Source organism: Acinonyx jubatus, chromosome E4, assembly GCF_027475565.1.
Source record: "Acinonyx jubatus isolate Ajub_Pintada_27869175 chromosome E4, VMU_Ajub_asm_v1.0, whole genome shotgun sequence".
NCBI lineage: Eukaryota > Metazoa > Chordata > Mammalia > Carnivora > Felidae > Acinonyx > Acinonyx jubatus.
In genome coordinates this window covers 7,480,726-7,494,402 of record NC_069395.1, presented here as the reverse complement: position 1 = coordinate 7,494,402, position 13,677 = coordinate 7,480,726, and the positions used below count along the sequence as shown (strand labels likewise).

General features: G+C 42.1%; 1 long non-coding RNA gene across 1 annotated transcript; it reads right to left on the bottom strand.

Annotated features, from left to right (window-relative positions):
- Nucleotides 1-510: 510 nt before the first annotated feature.
- Nucleotides 511-13,429, bottom strand: LOC128312992 (uncharacterized). The gene is made up of 3 exons (XR_008293051.1): nt 11,311-13,429; nt 10,623-10,845; nt 511-616 (listed from the first exon to the last, which is right to left on the bottom strand). It is a non-coding gene; the product is annotated as an uncharacterized LOC128312992 (long non-coding RNA).
- Between the last annotated feature and the right edge of the window lie 248 nt (nt 13,430-13,677).

Genomic DNA, 13,677 nt, shown 5'->3' with positions numbered 1-13,677 from the left:
ACAAGTTCACAATGATACACACTCACACACACAGAAGCAAAACACACGTTATTGTTGCCTGGTTGTAGAATTCATGTCTCCATATACTCCACACTGATTGTTCTCTCATGAGGTATTCACATATTTATACGAATATGTATATGAATATGAATATATATTATATACGAATTACATTGTTAGATATAAACCATTTTTTCTCCAGGTCACATCAACCCTGGAGAAAACTAGGGACAGATATCAACCATATTGCAATGGTATCTGGATCCAAGGAACCATGCTATTTCATCATCATGACTGCCCTCTTCTGGGGGGCTCACATTCCTCCTTAGTGGCACCTGTGACTGGGACTCCCTACTAAAGATGGGCTATTGTGCCTTCTGCCCACCCAGAATGCCCCGTCCTATCTGAAGAGCCCTTTTAGGACCTGCTCTGGTCATTGACTCTATTTTTTATTCTTTCCTGCTGTTGCACTTCCTTCATTTTCCAAACACCATTGCAACAATATTGGCTCCTACCTTGCGAGCACTTGTGTGCAAGATCTTTGGAATATCCTGAGATGGAGGTCTCCCGATGCTGACAGTGGAGGTTCTCGGCACAACAGGGAGCTCTTCAAGCCCTAGGATGTGGAGCACAGGAATGGAATGGAGATGATGGCTCAAAATTTTGCTCTTGGCGAGATTTTACCTTTCTTACTGTCCCCTAGTCCAAAACAAATGCTGACAACCTCAACACCATTTGCCTTGGAGGCCATCAGGATTGATCCTTTATTAATGTTCCTGGAAGTCACTGGAAGACGCTCCCATCATTCATGACTGCCCCCATATCCTGATCCCAATTTCCACACTGCACTGGATGCCCTTAACAGGACCCCATTTCCCAAACCTGCCTATTTCCTAATACTTTTCTTCTGTACCCTCTAGAACTTATGAGCCCTCATCACAACATCTCCTCTACCTCCAAATACTTCTCAAAATATCTTCTTCTTGCTCTACATCAAACCTATCTCTCCCCTGAGGACACTGCTCCCCCGGTAGCCCTCTCTTATTGTAACATATTCTTCCCTCCTTCAGTGCCGCTAGCTGGAAGAAATGCTCTCCCCTGAGATGTCCTGTTGCTTCTAGTTTGGAACACTATAACATCCCTCTCCCCTCTACACCAGTAAGTGAGAGAACTTACCCTGTCTGCACACACCACTAGCTGCATCTCCTTGCTACGGCCATCTTCAGACACCTTGCTTGTTATCTAACTACTGCTTATTGGTTAACCATCTCACTTCCCCGTGCACCTAACTCCAACAGTCATTCCACTGGGACATAAACTCCAAAGGTCATATCCCCCTTTTAGTCGTCCTTTCCTCCCTTCATGTTTTTGCATCCACCTAACATCCAGCTTAAATTCCATCACCCGTTATTTTTAATCACGTCATTGTAGACTTCTTCATCTCCACTGTCCCTCTCTCTCTTGATTCTATTCACCTTGCAAAACTCTCAAGCCTAGTTATACACAGCCCTGTGCCTATTCTGCACCCACACTTCCTGGGAAAACACCCACAACTATCTTCTTGGATCATTTTAAAATTCATGACCACTGGCTTCAAGTAAGCTATTAACTTCATTCAGCAATCCTACTGTTATCTCCCTAGTCTATTTCCTCTCCCTCTTTCCTCATGACTCTTTCCTGCCTTCTCCCCTGTCCTCAAATCTCCAACTCCTCTTCCCTCATTATTTCTTAGCTAGTGACCTTACCCCGTATTTAAACATATATTTTATTTTTTTAAGTAAAAGCAATTAGAAGGGAATGTCCAGACTTCTCTACCATCATATTTATGAAACTACCCTTATCGACATCTACACCTTCTGCTTTCTCTCTGTAACTGTAAATGAAATGACCATGGTCCCATCTAAACCCATCCCAATGGCTTGTTCATCAGGTCCCTTCCTCTCTTGCCTACCCTAGGACGATGCTCTAGCAATGCCCCTTCTTTCTCCTGTATCATGAAAGTTTCCTCTCTTCTAGATCATTCCCAATGGCATATAAACATGTTATGATTTCTCCCAACTTCAGAAGTATATTTGTTCTTGATCTCACATCTCTCTCCAGGGGCCATTCCATTTATTTCTTCTTTGTAATACATTTCCCTAAAGAGATTTATGTTCTCACTATCTTCAGGTCTTCTCTTCCACCCTCTCCTACTACATGGCAATCAGTCTTCTAACTGGAACCTCGCTGAAATAGCTCCTGACCAGGTCACCAATGATGGTGCTGAAACCATCCTGCAACTTCCCAGGGTTCATCTTACGTGCCCCACTGGCAGCATTAAACACAATCAATCATTTCCTCCTACTTCATTTTTTCTGGCTGCTCATTTTCTGCCTTCTTTGCTTCTTTCCTCCGCATTTCTCCAACCTTAATGGCTCAGTTCCCAGACCTCCCTTCTTCTCCATCTACACTCACCTTCTAGGTGATTTCAACCAAACTCATGCTTCCAATACTATCCATAGGCCAACAATTTCTAAATGTACATCTTTATCCTGGAATATCTCCTTGACATCCAGACTCCTCTACCCAGTTGCCTACTTGATAGCTCCATTTAACATGTCCACAAAAACACTTGATTATTCCCACCAAACTTGCATCCTCAGTAAAGACAATTTTGGCCTTCTAATCATTTAGCACCCAAAATTTAGAGTCATTTGTTCTGTCCACAAACAAATGCAATCGATTTTATCTTGAGTACATCTCGAACCTGACATTTGTTAGTCTCCTGTGTGACCACCACCCAGGCCCAAACCACTATAAATTCTCTACTGCCTCCTTTCCAGGACAATTACAGTGGCCCACTCCATGGCAGCTAGAGTAGTGATTTTAAAGCTTACTTTGATCATGTCTCTCCCGTGGTCAGACTCTCTAGTAGCTTTCCATATTACCTGGAGTAAAAGCAAAGTCCTTAAGTTTCCCCATAAACCCCTATGTAATTTAACCCCTCACCACCTCTCTGATTTTATCTCCTACCTCTCTTACTCTGTTCAGCCAAATGGACGTCCTCCCATCTGTTCCTCACCTCATCTCAGATATCTGCCTAAATGTCACTTGGAGTGAGATCACTCCAAAATAGCGACCTCCATCTCTGGCATTCCCTTTCTCTTTTCCCTGCTTTCCTTTTTTCTACTGAATCTATTGCCATTTGTCATGCTCTCACTTTTGTGTTTACTTTCTGTTCCCTCAACCAAAACAAAAACTTCGTGAATGTAGAGACATTGCCCATTTTACTGACTGCTATATCCCCAATGTCTAGAATAGCATCTGGCATACAGTATACACTCAGTAAGTATTTCTGGAGAGAATGAATCTTGAGATTATGACCACGAAAATCAATAGTCGAATAAAAAGGGAAATTCAACAAAGAGGATACCTTGAATATTTCAGATTTATGGGATCAAGTCTAATTTGGGATTTACACAACATCCTGGATGTAGATAGACTAAACAAACCTGGCGAGATGTTGGGTGTAGGAGACAGAACACTGACACTGAGTTGGAACCCTTTTTTTAATTAATTAATTAATTTATTTATTTTTAAATTTACATCCAAGTTAGTTAGCATATAGTGCAACAATGATTTCAGGAGTAGATTCCTTAATGCCCCATACCCATTTAGCCCATCCCCCCTCCCACAACCCCTTCAGCAACCCTCTGTTTGTTCTCTATATTTAAGAGTCTTTTATGTTTGTCCCCCTCCCTGTTTTTATATTATTTTTGCTTCCCTTACCTTCCCTGCTTTGTATCATATGAGTGAAGTCATATGATATTTCTCTTTCTCTGACTGACCTCTTTTGCTTAGTGTAATACCCTCTAGTTCCATCTACGAAGTTGCAAGTGGCAAGATTTCATTCTTTTTGATTGTCAAAAAATACTCCAATGTGTATATATATATCACATCTTCTTTATCCATTCATCCATCAATGGACGTTTGGCCTCTTTCCATACTTAGGCTATTGTGGATAGTCCTGCTATAAACATTGGGGTGCATGTGCCCCTTCGAAACAGCACACTTGTATCCGTTGGATAAATACCTAGTAGTGCACTTGCTGGGTAATAGGGTAGTTGTATTTTTAATTTTTTGAGGAACCTCCATACTGTTTTCCAGAGTGGCTGCACCAGCTTGCATTCCCACCAACAATGCAAAAGAGATCCTCTTTCTCCACATCCTTGCCAACATCTGTTGTTGCCTGAGTTGTTAATGTTAGCCATTCTGACAGGTGTCAGGTGGTATCTCCTTGTGGTTTTGATTTGTATTTCCCTGATGATGAGTGATGTTGAGCATTTTTTCATGTGTCAGTTGGCCATCTGGATGTCTTCTTTGGAGAAGTGTCTATTCATGTCTTTTGCCCATTTATTCACTGGATTATTTGTGTGGTTTTTTTGTGTGGGGGGGGGCTGTTGAGTTTGATAAGTTCTTTATACATTTTGGATACTAATCCTTTAGCTGATATGTCATTTGCAAGTATCTTCTCCCATTCCATCGGTTGTCTTTTAGTTTTGCTGATTGTTTCCTTCACTGTGCAGAAGTTTTTATTTTGATGAGGTCCCAATAGTTCATTTTTGCGTTTGTTTCCCTTGACTCCAGAGACGTGTTAAGTAAGAAGTTGCTGCAGCCAAGGTCAAAAAGGTTTTTGCCTGCTTTCTCCTCGAGGATTTTGATTGCTTCCCATCTTACATTGAGTTTATTTTTGTGTATGGTGTAAGAAAATAGTCCAGGTCCATTCTTCTGCATGTCACTGTCCAGTTTTCCCAGTACCATTTGCTGAAGAGACTCAGAGAGTCCCCCTTAAAATTTCTTGCAGGGATGGTTTAGTGGTCACAAACTCCTTTAATTTTTGTTTGTCTGGGAGAAGTTTTATCTCTCCTTCTATTTTGAATAACAGCCTTGCTGGATAAAGAATTCTTGGCTGCATATTTTTCTGATTCAGCACATTGATCATATCCTGCCATTCCTTTCTGGCCTGCCAAGTTTCTGTGGATAGGTCTGCTGTGAACCTGATCTGTCTTCCCTTGTACGTTAAGGGCTTTTTTCTCTTGCTGCTTTCATGATTCTTTCCTTGTCTGTATATTTTTGTGAAATTGACTATGAAAGTCCTTGTTGATGATTGGTTTTTGTTGAATCTAATGGGAGTTCTCTATGCTTCCTGGGTTTTGATGTTTGTGTCTTTCCCCAGGTTAGGAAAGTTTTCTGCTATGATTTGCTCACATAAACCTTCTACCCGCTTTTCTCTCTCTTCATCTTCTGGGACCCCTATGATTCTGATGTTATTCCTTTTTAATGAGTCACTAAGTTTTCTAATCTTATATCATGCTCTTTTGCCTTACTCTCCCTTTTTTCCTGCTTCATTATTTTCCATAAGATTGCCCTCTATATCATTGATTCATTGCTCTGCTTTATCCATCCTTGCCGCCATGGCATCCATTTGAGATTGCAGCTCAGTTATAGCATTTTTTTATTTCATCCTGAGCTTTTACTTCTTTTATCTCTGCAGAAAGGGCTTGTAATCTATTTTCAACCCCAGCTAGTATTCTTATTATCATGATTCTAAATTCTGGTTCAGACATCTTGCTTGTACCTGTGTTGATTAAGTCCCTGGCTATAATTTCTTCCTGTTCTTTCTTTTGGGGTGAATTCCTTCATTTTGTCATTTTGAAGGAAGAAAAGGCATTAATAAAGTAAAACAAAATAAAAATTAAACAATTAAAAACAACATAAAAAATCAAATAAAGAATGCTAGATCCTAGGTGTGTTCTGGTCTTATTGTTGAAAGAAACTTGATAGATTAGAGAAAAAAGGGGAAGCTAAGAAAAGAAAAAAAAGGGAAAAAAGACAAAGAAGAAAGGAAAACATTTGAAAATTTGAAAAAATGAATACAATAAAATAGAATAAAATGAAATGAAATGATGGAAGTAGAATATAAAAAGTTTACAAAGAAGTAAAAAATATAGCAGGAAAAAGTTAAAGAAAAATATTTTTAATAAAAAAGGAAAATAAAAACTTTTTTCTCTTTCTGTATTCAAGAATAAGAAAAGAAAAAGGAAAAAAATGGAATAGATGGACCAGAGAACAGAATCAAATATGATTGAAAACACATCCGGTTTCCCCTAGAAGTCAAATTATGAAGCACTTTATAGTCCATAAACTAAGCAGGGGAGAGACTTGTGGTGTTTCTCAAGAGCACAGTTGGCCCAGTTGGGCAGGGCTTAGTGTAATGGCTCTGTTCTCCACCAGGTAGCACCCCTTAGCTTACTGGGGTAGATTGTTGTGCATGTAGACATGTATGCACGTATGTGGGAGGGGTGAAAATGGTGTCACCCAGCTACCCAGTCTCTAGTATCAGAACTCTATGCTCTCCGCGACCAGCAATCAAGCACCCCTCCTTTGTCTCCAGCTTCCATCCACTCCCCACTTCTACACTGTCCATGCCAAAGCTGTCAGGCTGCCAGGCGGCACCTCCCTCCTGAGTTTTATCTCAGATGGGGCTGTGTTTCACAACCCCTTGCTTCTGAGGGACTGCGGCTTTGACTCGTTCTCACTCTCTGAGGGAGGGTCTCGCTGAGCCATGGCCAGGTGCCAGCCACACCCAGGAACGTTCTTGAGACTGTGCTGCTGCTGATGCCCAGAGACTGCAGCCAGGCACCAGCCTGCCCCGGAAAATGTTCGTGTGACCTGGTAGCAGCAGTGTTTCAGGGATTATGGAAAATCACAACACACATCTAGCACCAGGCTTCATCCTTAATGTCCTTGTTCCAGCACCAGCGAATGTGGCCATTCTCTGGGCCTTTGCGTATGCGGAGGCCACACAGCCTCTACCAAATATCCTCCCAGCCAGGGAACCAACTCTCCCCGTGTGGCCTGAGGACTCCTCGGACCTCGCTCTCTGCTCCCGGGGATTCGCCCTTCCCACAAGAGTACTGCCAGGTATAAGCTGCAGAGTTTCAGACCCTGCACTCCCCCTGTTTATAGTCTTAATGGAATTTAAACCCTCTCCTTTCTCCTTTCTCCCTTTTTTTCTTCAGTCCCTTACATACTCTTTCTTTTCACTCCAGCTGCTTATGTATTCTCCCCAGTCTCCATCCTCTGTCCACAAGCAAAACAGCTCCCTTCCTTCTGCGGCTTCTCTCTCCCCCAGTTCACCTCTCCGCACCACATACCTGCCAAGTTCTATGGTTCAGGTTGTGCAGATTGTTGTGTTAATCTTCAAATCAGTTTTCTAGGTGTGCAGGATGGTTTAGTGTTGATCTGGCTGCATTTCAGGGGTGAGAGATGCAAAAAAAAAAACAAAAAACTTCCATGCTGTTCTGCCATCTTGGCCCCTCCCCAGAAACCATTTTTTTAACCTTTTAAGTAAGAAACTGTGTGTGTGTGCACAAGAAAGACAGAGACCAAAAGAAAGAAAGACCATGGCCAGGCAGAAAAAGAATAGAGAAACTAAAATAAAAAGTCATTTGATTATTGGGGAATAGGAAAGAAGACTTGCAGGCCCAGAAATGAATTAAGGGAAGGGACGTGGGAAAGGGGGGAAGCTTGTAAGGCAGAGTCTTGTCTCTGATAACCTGCCTTACATTAATTTAAGATAATACTCCATTAATCTTCATAGCAGAATCTTTAATTGCAAAATCTTTCATCAGCCTTGTTATTTGCTGCACCTGTCATTGGAGACACTCCATGGTTTCTGTTGTGTTGTTGTCATTTCTCACACTAATTAGGGGCTGTTTTGTTGTGTCTCCTTCAGTGTGGTTGTGTTTCAGCCGTGATGTTGTCAAGTGTGCTCCAGCTCCCCGAGCAGATTTCACACAGCATTTTGGGCAGATTTCAAAGGCTAGATTGTTTAAAACATTAATTAAATACCCCCACAATATTAACAACTTTCTTAATGCCCTTTAACAATCCCATAATCCATCCTGCATGTGCTGCACAGTCGTTAAACCTCAAATATATGTGTTTAACATTCAATTGGGTGCTTAATGATCTTACCTTATCTGGGCCTATTAAATTTAAAGAGATGTGCATAATTGAGTTATTGCACATTAATTATAAATACCTATTGGCTATTAAAATCACATTCCAAGGGTTAACACCTATCACTGGATAGATTTGGCTAAACCTCGCCCAATCTGTGTTCTTCTCGGCGAAAAAAACACTGCTTGCGATAAAGAGATGATAAGCCTACCTCTTACTGGGGCAGTCGAGCCAAACTGAAACTGCAAATCCCACTCTAACCAGATAGCCTGGATACCTCTTGCAGAGTTACGCAGAGAAAATTAGTAATAACTCTTCACGGTTTTATAGCACTTAGTACATTTTAAAATGCTTCCACTAAACATCACTGCTTCTAAACTTCCAGAAACCTTGACATGTATATGAGAAATATAATTCCCTTTATAACAGTTGGGAAGACGTCAGACATGGTGACTGAGTGAGTCAAGTGACTCACCTGTTTCATTCAGAGCTGACTTAGATACTAGACTGGCAAATGGAGACCATGTAAATATTTTGTTTTGGAAAGACAAAAGGTAGGGGCAATAAGCAAGCAGCAGGTGCCTATAACCAACTTATATTGTCTTTTCTCCTTCTAGAATCTTCTACTTTCCAGCTCTTTAGCTGCTACCTCTGCTCCATCCCTTTAAAGCTGATACTGACTGTTTCTTTCTGTCTAACCAAACATGGGTGTTAAGTATCTTTTCCACATTTTTACAACACCGGTCTGTACCACTAATTTAGCCATTCACATGCTTGAGGTACATATTTGGTTTTTAGTCGATACAGGTATGTTTCTACCAGTACAACTTAATTGTACGCTTTCTGAGGGCTACCATAAGGTCCAATTCTCCTTATTTGTCTCCAACTCAGGAAATAATAGTCACTGGTGAGTTCCTGAAAACTGTGAGTAAATTAATTCCTTTTACTGACACCTCTGTTCCATCTTTAAGATGATACTCATCCAAAGTACTTTGGAATCGTCTCCTTCTGTACTGAATCTTTAATGGATCCTTGAACACAGTGTGTATGAGTTTGAACGCCATGGGACCAAAGAAGTGTTGCGCATCAGTCCCTCCCATGTTTTTTGCCTGTGTCTGAGCTCTTAAGTTCCTCTGGGTGTTCTTTCTCTCAATAATAAAACATGACTGATAACAAGAAACGGCAGCCTTCCAAGTGGGTCCCTTGTAGAAAATCCCCAAACACATTCAATTCAAATTTAAGCAGCCACATTTGAAACAAAGAGAGAGATGTAGCAAATGGCCCCCCACTCTGTTTTCTAATTGTCTCCAGAGACAGATCATGTCTATTTGAATCTTTTTCAGCCCAGTCACATCAATGCACTGACGGATCCTGTCCTTTTCCATCAGGCTTAGGAGCTTTCCTTCTTGGGCATAGGATACATTAGAGCAGCATGATCTGGGAATTCAGATATGACTTTTGTGGTTTGTGGACATCTCCATGGTACAGATTTGAAACTTGGGTGAAATTTTTATATAAATAACAACAAAGCTTGACAAAATGTGAACTTCTGATGCCATGAGCATCTTCCAGCCCCCATACAATGATTGCTGCTTTTCACAGGTTCTCCTCTGTTAGTTTAAGGAATCATGGGTTTATAGTCCCAACTTCTTCACCGCATCAGTGTGCGACTAAGAGAAAGTCACTAAATCTCTCTGTGCCTCAATTCATGCAGTGATCAACAGAAGAGAACAGGTTCCCAGCTTACCTGGTAGAATTCTTCAGGGTAAAATCCAGTGGAGAAATGTATATGAAAATATTTTGAAAGAGGCAAAACCCTAAATGCAAGTAAAAGGAATGTATGTTTGCCCCAAATAAACAACCTAGTGGGGACCACGTGTGCTCTATACAGGCCTAAAACCATGATAATTAAATAGGCATCACAGGAAAAGGACCTACACTCAGTGGAAATGACAGACATTCAAGAGTGACTTCACTGAAGGGAAGGAAGGATCACATCTTGAATATTTAGCGCTTTCCTCTCCAAAAAAGATGACAGGGGAATATAGTGAAAAAAGAACAGAGACATAGGTGAACTGGACCTCAGTCCCAGCTCTGCTACCAGCTGTGTGGCTTCGAGCAAATTACTGAACTCCTCTGGGGCCTTCATTTCCTCAACTCTAGAAGGAAAGGGCTGGATTTAGTGGCCACTTTTGTGTAGTTCTGTACTTCCATTTGGCTGCTCTGTCAGGAAGGATGCTGACTCTGACCTGGTTAGTCAAACACATGGTGGGAATGAGACTCTTTATCAGTTATGAGTTTTAGCGCCCAAAGTGCAGGACAAAGGCTGGGCCCATGTAACCTGGGCCTGAAGTCCCTCCCACTGTTGTCATGCCTGCTGTGTAGAGTGGCACACGGATGGCCGTGGCGGCCATCTCATCACGAACCCCCACTCCACCTGGGCCAGTGCCCTTGCTGTAGTCCAAATTCTCAGAAAATATACTTCTGTTGGCTCTTGGCTTTTGTTGCCTGCTCACCACACCTGGAAGTTTCCATCAGTCTTGCTCTATTATGTGCTCATCCCCAGCTCACACTCCATCCCTCGCTATTACCCTCCCCTGTGCTCCCAGAGCACTTACCACTTCCATTGTTCTCTGGATTTCTTCTCTCTTGAAGCTTTTGGCTTCTGTACTGTGTCTTATGCTATTTTTATGTGAACATATAGTGTCTCATAAATGCCATTTTAATTGAATGGACGAATTTCAGTCTCCTCTCGAATAGCTCCCACTTTGGGTGTGCTTGATCTTGTTCACCATCTCTCCAGAAAGTTCAGTTTGATTTTTATATCACATGCTATGCAACCTAAGTATAAGGACAATTTGTAAATTTATTAAAAAATAAAATAGCTCAGACCATTTCAGAACTGCGGATAAACCCATTTGTTAAAAGGCCTTGACAAAGATTTATAGTGAAAGTCTTGACCGTCAATAGCACTCTTTTTAAGAGAACAATATTTTATTATCCTCAGAGAAGCCATCTAAAAACTCATAAGATAGAAAGGGTTTGACATGCAGAAAGTTGAGCTGGTAAGCGTTCTCCTTTCCCATGGATAATTTCCACCCTGAAATCTCTCACTGACATGTCACGATGTTTTGAATGTTAACTGCTTATTTCCATCTTCCACCCAAGTCTCTGCAGATAGAGAGATGTCAGAGAGAGAGATCAGATGACAGCTTTTAGCAGGGCCTCACAAGTGATAACTCAGTGGGGATTCCCTTAGGTCCAGGCTCCAATCCTCAAGTTTGGAGCCTAAAAACTCAATCTTACCAAGCCAGCTAAAGGTCATCAAGCTCTTGGACTCAGTCAAAGTAAGACATCTGCATTTACCAAATCCACACATCAGAATATCAGTTCATTCGGAGTGAGAGATCTGTATGGAAATATCATCTAAATTGCAAATTCAACCATATTACTCCCCTGCTTAACATTTTCAATAGCTCGTTTCTGCCTACAAATTGCTAATCAGGCAATTCCTGATATAACCTCTTTCTAGCTCATCTCCTTCCATACCTCTCCTCATATCCAAAATGTTCCAGTATCTCCCGAATCCATAATGCTCTCCAACGTCTCCTCCACACTACCTCTGGTTTTAACGTCTGCTTTGAATACACTGCCTTGCCTCTTGGAAACATAATGCCAACCCCGGTTGACCATCCTCATCCTCTATTACCTCTTCTAATCTTCATATTTTCAAGGTAAATTCGGATCTAATCTGTTATGGCCTCATTGACACCTCCCCACTACTGTCTGGGTAAAGTGCCTCTTCTCCGTATTCCCAATTCATGCTTCTGTGTACCTCCGTAAGGGAGTCTACCCCTTCCCATTATAATTATATGTTGACTTCCTTGTCCAGATGGGCTGTGAACTCCTTGAAAATGTTAACCATCCATTGTATCCCTATAACCTTTGTGCTGGAGTACCTGGGATATGGGGGTACTTAAAAATGTGGGTTAAGTCAATGAATGAACAAATATTCTCAGGATTCCCTCTTTTGGTGGGTCAGGCCACTCAGGGTCCAAGCTGAGGACCAGAAACCTTGCTTGGTGACACAAATTTGGGAGAAGAGTAGTTAATGTTGTAGTACCTAATTTTATCTGGTTAGGATAACTAGTTGAAGTGCCCTTCTCTTCTCTGACGACCTTTGTTAGCATCCTGATGCCCTTTCCCCCAGATAATAGAACTTAAACTACCGTCCATCCATTCTTGCTTTGCAGCCCCCTTTATTCTTGTCTCTACACATTACGTATTTCAGACTTAAGGCTACTATCGTTGCTTATTATCTTATCGGCTTCTGATTTTCGACACCAGCTACATTTCAGTACCGAGGCACCATGCTGATCATCTTGATTAGGATGAGAGACACTGTGGTTTTTTGTCTGCATAGTTTTCTTGATTCCCCTCGGTGGAAATTGGGGACTATGTTGACTCATTATTACATTATTATCACCTCTTCAGAGTCAGTTACTTCTGCCAATAGGTAATTTTACCTAGAGGATGTTGATGCTTGTTAGCTTCCATTTCAGAGTCTGACTTCTCCTATCCGTCCCGTATTTCTGAGGGAGAACCAAAGTCCCCGGGTCTGTGTTATTAAACATGCCTTTCAAAAAAGCTGCCAAGTCAATCTAAATTCGCACAGCCTCTGGGCCCGGGCACTAGAAAGAATATAGTTCTACAAAGCCTCCTTCCCAGGTCTGTAGACCCCAGAGAAGGTTGGTCCTGGAGAAGGGGTCCCATGGTAGATCCTTGGGAGGGATGCAGCTCAGTGGCTGGCTAATGGCTTGGCACCATGGGGAATTTCCCAGCTTGCTCTGCAAAGTCTGCTCCATCTTGGCTTGCCACACGGCTCAGAGAGCCTTCCTAGGGAAGCTGGCTGTGCTTCTGGTATTCGTTTATTTTAAACACAGTGTCTTCTCCTCATCCCTTGATGCCTATTGTGTGGTTTAATTGCTACCCTCTGCCCATGGTTGCCAGCATGATGTGCTGTGAGGCCAGCACACACAATGCAATGTGTGCTTGGAGGGGCTGACAAGCCCAGCTTCCAAACCGGATTCTCAAAGGGAGCGGCCAACGAAACCCGTCGTCGAGAAAGTGATAATTTCTGCGCCATGCAATTATACCCTTTAAAAAGTATACCTCTGGTGCACTATCCTGCCAACAGTTTACTGACGACGAGGAAACAAAACCAGCAGTTGATGCTAGAACGACTATGGAAACCCTATAATCATCTTAAAAATAGATTTATATAGGGAACCTGGTTATTATGAATGTGGCTTTACACTCTGTTTCAAAAGAAAAAAAAATCCTCTCCACAACTTTAGCCGTTGTTATTTCTCCTGCAGCATCGTGGATATTTGGAGGAGAGGTGGGAGAAGGTAAGGAAGAGAAGAAGAAATTGTGTTGCTTGGATTTGTCTTTCTGCCGCATGCTTATCCTCAATGTACCCGCCCCCAGATACCCCCCCCCCCACCACGCCCCTATCCTGATGGGAACATCTCCCCACCGATCACACCCACCAAGGAGCCGTAAAAGCGAACCTTGTCATCACAGCTACCCACTCACAAGTATCTACCGCCCAAGTTCACTTTACCCCATCTGCCCCCTCCACGCGCAGTACTTACCTTTTGTACTCTCCCA